Source organism: Hyla sarda, chromosome 9 (assembly GCF_029499605.1).
Source record: "Hyla sarda isolate aHylSar1 chromosome 9, aHylSar1.hap1, whole genome shotgun sequence".
NCBI classification, from domain to species: Eukaryota; Metazoa; Chordata; class Amphibia; order Anura; family Hylidae; genus Hyla; species Hyla sarda.
The window spans coordinates 99326785-99333723 of NC_079197.1; positions in this window are offsets into that span (position 1 = coordinate 99326785).

The window sequence follows — 6939 nt, forward strand, 5'->3', positions numbered from 1 at the left end:
TCCCAACATGGAACAGACTTGTTTCCATGCTGGGAGTAGTAGTTCCCGGCTGCAGGAGTCTGTGGTTGGCTGGGGAGACTACATTAGTGCCTACTACTACCCCATCATGGAACAGTCTGTTCCATGATGGGGGTTGTAGTACAGGGGCTGAGGGATTGATCGCACCGGATTTCACTTCTGAGACCTGATGTGATCAGAAGTTATTAGGCAGGGGAGCGGGCGGCAAGTTCCGCAACCCTGCGATGTATCCTGTGTTTTAACTTTAATTTTGAGCCCTGAATGGCCGGTACCAAGGAGCCATTCAGGGCTCTCCGCTGGGTTTTTAAAATGAAGATTGTGAGTAGCAGCGGGGGCCATACATATATTAAAAGCGCTGTGGGGGGGCAAGATATATAGCGCTGCAGGGGGGGGCAGACATATAGCCTATATATCCAGACCCCAGCGCATTTATAATATGCCCCCTGCAGCGCATTAATAAAGACATGTCCCCCGCCAGTGCATTATATATATACATATATACCCCCCGCCGGCGCATTTGTCATAATATGCCACCGCAGCACTATATGTGAAAAGTATTTCTATCAGCAGGGCATAGTGCCAGCAGCTGGCGGCCCGATGCTGCAAATAGATATACTTTTCATACATAGCGCTGTGTCGGCATATGTATATAGATGCCCTGGGGGGGGGGGGGGCAGATAACACTATATGTCTGCCTCCCCAGCGCATCTATATACATATGCCGCCACAGTGCTATGTATGAAAATTATATCTATCAGCAGCATCGGGACGCTGACTGCTGGCACTATGCGCTGCTGATAGATATACTTTTCACACATAACACTGCGGTGGCATATTATGACGAATGCATATGACATATTATGACATTCTAACAAATGCACCGAGGGGTATATATATATATAAATTTATATATATATATATAATGCGCTAGCGGGGGGCATGTCTTTATTAATGTGCCGGAATGGGGTATATATATATATATATATATAAATGCCCCCCCTGCAGCGCTATATATCTTGCCCCCCCCCCCCCCCCCCCACAGCGCTTTTAATATACATATGGCCCCTGCTGCCACTCACAATGTTAATTTTAAAAACACCGCTGGGAGCCCCGAATGGCTCCTCAGTACTGGCCATTCAGGGCTCCCCACAGTGTATTTAAAATGAAAGTTAAAACACACCATACATCGCAGGGTTGCGGACCATGCTGCCCGCTCCCCTGCTTAATAACTTCTGATCGCAACTGGTCTCAGAAGTGAGACCCGGTGCGATAAATCCCTCAGCCCCTCTACTATGATGGGGGTAGTACTACAAGCCCTCTGTTCCATGATGGGGGTAGAAGTACAAGCACTAATGAGGTTTCCCCAGCCACCCGTGACTCCCATAGCCAGGGAACTACTACTCCCATCATGGAAACAAGTCTGTTCCATGATGGGAGTAGTAGTAGTCAAGGCTGCAGGAGTCTTTAGGTGGCTGACTTTTCATACTAACTGATGCAAAAGGATGCCAAAGAATGTCATCCGTTTGAATCAGTTTGCATCCGTTAGTAGTATGGTCCGTTTAAGAGGCAGTGACAGGAGAAAAACGGGACGGAAGTAAACGGCTGTGTGAACCTAGCCTTAGATTGATAATGAATTATATTAAATGTAAATTCCCTGAGGTAAATGCATTTAAAATCAACCTAAAATTCTATGTTATATAACATAGTAAGGCTGGGTTCACACCACGTTTTTGCAATACAGTTTTTTTTTCAGGTTTTTGATAAAAAAAAAACTGGATTCCTCAAAACCTGGCTAAACTGTATAAAAACATGTGTACAAAGTTTTATCTGTATACGGTTTGAAAAGTGATGTCCGGTTGCATCCGTTTTTTAAGAAAGAGACCGCATACGTTTTGAACTTTTCACTCCATTATGAATAAAGTTTCACTTGTTTGATTGAAAAACTGTGCAAAGTCAAAAACCGTATGTTAAAAACTGGATGGAACTGTACACACATATAGTTCTGTACGGTTCCCATTGACTCCCATGTTAAAAAAAACGTATACGGGTCTATACGGTTTTTCACCTGGACCAAAAACCGTGGTAGGCCACGGTTTTCTGTCCGAAAAAAAAAAGTAAAAAACCGTGTGGTGTGAAAAACGGAGACAACCATATGCAATATGGTGCATACGGTTTTGAATGGAAAGTCTATGGGCACGGTTTTCTGTACAGTTGCATACGTCTTTTTTTTTTAAAAAACCGTATCCAAAAACCGTATAGAAAATCGTGGTGTGAACCCACCCTAACATAGTTCATATGGTTGAAAAAAGACCAGAGTCCATCTAGTTCAACCTATATCCCTAATGAGTCCCTACTGAGTCGATCCAGGGGAAGGCAAAAAATCCTCATACAAGAGGTAAAAATTCCTTCCCAACTCCAAATATGGCATCAGAATAGATCTCTAGATCAACATGCTGTCCCTAAATATCTAGTATGTATAACCATCAATGTTATTATTCTCCAAAAATGCATCCACACCCCTTTTGAACTCTTTTACAGAGTTCACCATGACCACCTCTTCCGGGAGAGAATTCCATAGTCTCACTGCTCTTACAGTAAAGAACCCCTGTCTGTGCTGGTGTAGAAATCTTCTTTCCTCTAAATGTAGTGGATGCCCCCTTGTTATAGATACAGTCCTGGGTATAAATAGATCATGGGAGAGATCTCTGTACTACCCCCTGATATATTTATACATAGTTATTTGGTCTACCCTAAGCCTTCTTTTTTCTAAACTAAATAACCCCAATACTGATAATCTTTCTGGGTACTGTAGTCCTCCCATTCCCCGTATTACCCTGGTTGCCCGTCTTTGAACCCTCTCCAGCTCCACTATATCTTTCTTGTACACAGGTGCCCAGTACTGTACACAGTATTCTATGTGTGGTTTGACTAGTGATTTGTACAGTGGTAGAATTATTTCCTTGTCGTGGGCATCTATGCCCCTATTGATGCACTCCATGATTTTATTTGTGCCCGACACTGGTCACTACAGCTAAATTTACTATTAACTAAGACTCCTAAGTCCTTTTCCATGTCAGTCGTCCCAAGTGTGCTCCCATTTAATATATAACCCCGTCCCAGATTTTTTCGCCCTATGTGCATTACCTTACATTTATCAGTGTTGAACCTCATCTGCCACTTCTCAGCCCAAACCCCCAAACTATCCAGATCCATTTGTAACAGTGCACTGTCCTCTATTGTGTTAACCCTTTACAGAGTTTAGTATCATCTGCAAAGATTGCTACTTTGCTATTCAACCCCTCTACAAGGTCATTAATAAATATATTAAATAGAACAGGACCCAAGACTGACCCCTGTGGTACCCCACTAGTAACAGTCACCCAATCAGAATGAGTACCATTAATAACCACCCTCTGTTTCCTATCATTGAGCCAGTTACTTACCCACTTACACACATTCTCCCCCAGCCCATTCCTTCTCATTTTATGCACCAATCTTTTAGGTGGCACCGTATCAAATGCTTTGGAAAAATCCAGACATACGACATCCAGTGATTTCCCCTGGTCCAGTCTGGAGCTCACCTCCTCAAAAAGGCTAATCAGGTTAGTTTGACAGGACCGATCCCTCATAAAGCCATGCTGATATGGAGTCATACATTTATTTTTATCAATATACTCCAAAATAGCATCTCTTAGAAAACCCTCAAACAATTTACATACAACGGAGGTTAAACTAATAGGTCTGTAATTTTGTAACTTGTTACACTCAAAAAAACGTGCATGAGGATGCGGTCCATCTCTGAAAGGAGAGAGGCCCCCCAATGAAACCACCCTTCCCTCCCGAGCCAAAAGGCACTTGCAAGGGTCCAGGTTCAATGTCCCTTTTCGCCAAAGCTAGTAGGGGACCATAAGTGCACCCTGATAGGCTCATTCCATTGTTGTGTATGAGGCTACACAACCACCTGTGGTAAGAAGCATTTGACCTTTTTCACACCACCATTTCCCTGGTGTGTTTTACACTAAGGAACGCTTGTCTCTTTCTTTTTAGCTATCAAAATGAGCAGACATTTACATTAAAATAGGCTGACACGCATTATTCTGAATAAGGTGTTTTCAAAGGGTTACATGACTATGGGTTATTGTTCTCATACTGCCAATTCACAGACCAGGATGTTCTGACATCAAAATTATTCAACTTCCGGCTGGCCTGAGCAGTTTTTGGCATGAATACAGGCATTAAAATCAGCAGATGGATAGCTTTTACTATTATAATACGTAACAGGTGTTTTAGAGGTTTAAATTACATAGCGCCTCTGATATTGCATTGACTACATAGATATGGATGTCCAACATTCAAATCACTCAAGTCCAGAGTGGCTCACTGGGGTTCTGGGCACAAAAACTGGCATCAAAGAGGGCAGATTAATACATTTTACTATTTTATATACATTTCATGCATTTTCAAAGGGTTAAACAGTCCTGTACTGCCAACACACAGAAATGCCATAATCAAAGTCTTTCTACTCCAAAGTAGTTTTAAGGATGAATAGTTTCATCAATGTGAACAGTAAGATTTGTTATTATTATTTTCAATAAGTAGCATTCATGCACTGAGTAGGAGGGTAGCTGGGGGAAGGGGGGGGGGGGGTTGGTTGGTGGGGGTGTAGAAAGGGGCACCCTTAGGGTTATGTCCAGGGCTGGCCCTACAAGGGCGCTGTGCCCTCCCAGCAGGAAAGTGGCACAATATGACCCTGCCATTAAATGCTTTTTCTGTACTCCTCTCCACACTCAGAAGACAGAAGCAGAGAGAAGCTCTGCCCACAGTCTATCCCCAGCCACAAACTCCAGCCTCTGCACAGAGAATGTATGTGCCTGTTGGTTATATCTACTTGTTTAAATTTCATGGTTTATATATGTGCCTGTATCTGTCTGTATATATATTTATATATATATATATATATATATATATATATGTCTCTGCATGTATATATGTGTATATCTGTGTCTGTGTTTATACGTCTCTATAGGGCTGCATGATATATAGAAATAATAAATATATCGCAATAATAAATTGCTGTTTTCTCTAGTGATTGTCAGTGTTTTGCTCATACCTATGCTATGCTATGCCTGCTCCATCACTGCGTCACTCCTTGCCAAATGGTCACTGGATCCATTGGCTTGCATCAGTTCTGTTCCTGCCCTGCAATCAGTGGCTGGTCATGCTCTGTGCAGCTGGAGAAATAGTACAGGTCTTCATAGGTATAAGAACAAAGTGCCCATAACTCACTGGTACATGGCTACATGTACAGAGTTTATGGTTGCTAACAGCTGTGTGCACGTAGTCATGCAGTATTGTCAGAAGATACCCAGGCATTGTCAATTGTGTCTCTGTATGTGGTTGTCACTGCATGCAGGTGGATGGGTGGCTTGCATCACCTGCACATATATAACTATGAGTGGCACACAGGCCATACCGGCACTTGCCATTCCATGATAAGATATCTTGCTATAGTTAGTGTCAAATTCGTCATGTAGTCAGGGTTATCATGGTTTCAGGCTGTTATGTGGTTATTAATGTTACCTTTCTCGTACTCAGGCCTGTCACATCTTCATGCTGGCATGGTATCATACGTTTACATTTCCATATAGTCAGTGTTTTGTAATGTCTTCAGGCTGTTAAGATATCATTATTGTTACATTTCTCATATAGTAAGGCTTATCAAATCTTCAGGCTATTATGATTTGATTACTGTCACGTTCTCATACTCAGACCTTTCATGCCTTCAGGCAGTTACAATATTATAATGGTTATGTTCTATTGTATTTTGATCTGTCACATCTCCAATTCACAATATCATAACTGTTACTTTTCTCATATGTTCAGGCTTTCACGGTTTCAAGCTGTCATGAGATCACTACTGTTACGTTTCTCATAAAATCATGTTTGTCTCGTTAGCAGGCTGTCTCAAAAGCATTGCTGTTACATTTCTCAAGTAATCAGGGCTGTCTCATTCAAAGGCAGTCTCAAAAGCATTATTGTTATGTTTTCCATGTGTCCAGGTCTGTCACGTCTTCAGGTGGTCACACCATTTTTTATTGTTACATTTCTCAGGTAAGCAAGTCTGTTACATCTTCAGGCCTCACAATACCATTACTGTTATGTTTTCTCATTGATTCAGACCATAATGTCTTCAGTTAGATACATTATTGCTACTGTTACACTTTATTACTGTCACATTTTCCTAATTTGTCACACGTTTTCACAAGTTTCAGGTCCGTCATATATACAGACAGTCGGTATTGTTTGGTTACAGTTTCATGTGTCTGGTTTTTAGACTGTTAGAAACGTCAGTTCTGTAGGTCGTCTTGTTAACTGTTCATATGGTACCTCACCTGTATATTTAGGCTGATATAAGATCATTACTGTCAGGCGTGTGGCTTGGCATGCTGGAGATGAGAAGTGTGGTGTAGGAGCTCCCCCAGGCTGCTGGATTAAAGGCACCAAATACCTGCTATGGAAGGCAGAAACAGGCGCAAACAAAATAAAGCTACTGCCGTAGCACCTGGAGACCTACCCTGTGGCATTACTGCTTATTTTTGGCCACACCCGACCTCCATCCCTGCAGTGTGCCTCTCTCCCCTGCTGCCATTAAAGCCTGAGACCGCACTTAGCACTGTGAACGCCGACGGCTTCCAGACATGGACACAATGCTGCCTGCACCAGCTGTAGTCGCGGCTCCTGACCAGCCATCCATCCTGCCTGGAGCTCTGTCTCTCCCTCAGCGTGATAGCACCATCCTCCTGCCTCTTCACAGGCCATTGAGAGTGGCACTGTGGAGATAAGGTACAGTGCAGCAGAGCGTGGCCTCCTCCCTGCCTTTATCACCTCAGCTTGGGAGTGGAGGCCCCCTCATCCCCAGCC